This window comes from Cynoglossus semilaevis, chromosome 18 (genome assembly GCF_000523025.1).
Source record: "Cynoglossus semilaevis isolate Cse_v1.0 chromosome 18, Cse_v1.0, whole genome shotgun sequence".
Classification (NCBI taxonomy): Eukaryota; Metazoa; Chordata; class Actinopteri; order Pleuronectiformes; family Cynoglossidae; genus Cynoglossus; species Cynoglossus semilaevis.
The window spans coordinates 610,166-610,551 of record NC_024324.1 but is presented as its reverse complement, the minus strand read 5'-3'; positions in this window follow the sequence as shown (position 1 = coordinate 610,551).

The window sequence follows — 386 nt, the reverse complement described above, 5'->3', positions numbered from 1 at the left end:
ACGCTAGTGGTAGATGAGAACGCTGAGGCTGCCCTGGACCTGGACATACTCCAGGTCCAGGAGGAGGACGCTGGGTTGTATTTCTGCACTGGACGCTACCGAGACCAAGTGTGCTACAGAGCACGACTCCTGACCATCAGAGGTGACGTCAAAGTCTGTTCACTTTGTCACAAAGTCTTTGGTCTGAACTAAAATCACTTCCTGTCTGTCATCTCTCAGGGGCTGATGGGATGGCACTCAGAGAGGGCGTGAGTCGGCCATGTTGGGGCTCTGTCCTGTTACCTGCTTCAGTGTTCTTCATCATAATCCTCATCCTCATCATCGTCTTCGTCCTGTGCTCAGGTTTGATTCCTGTTTTCATTACATCCGGACTACTTTCTGCAACA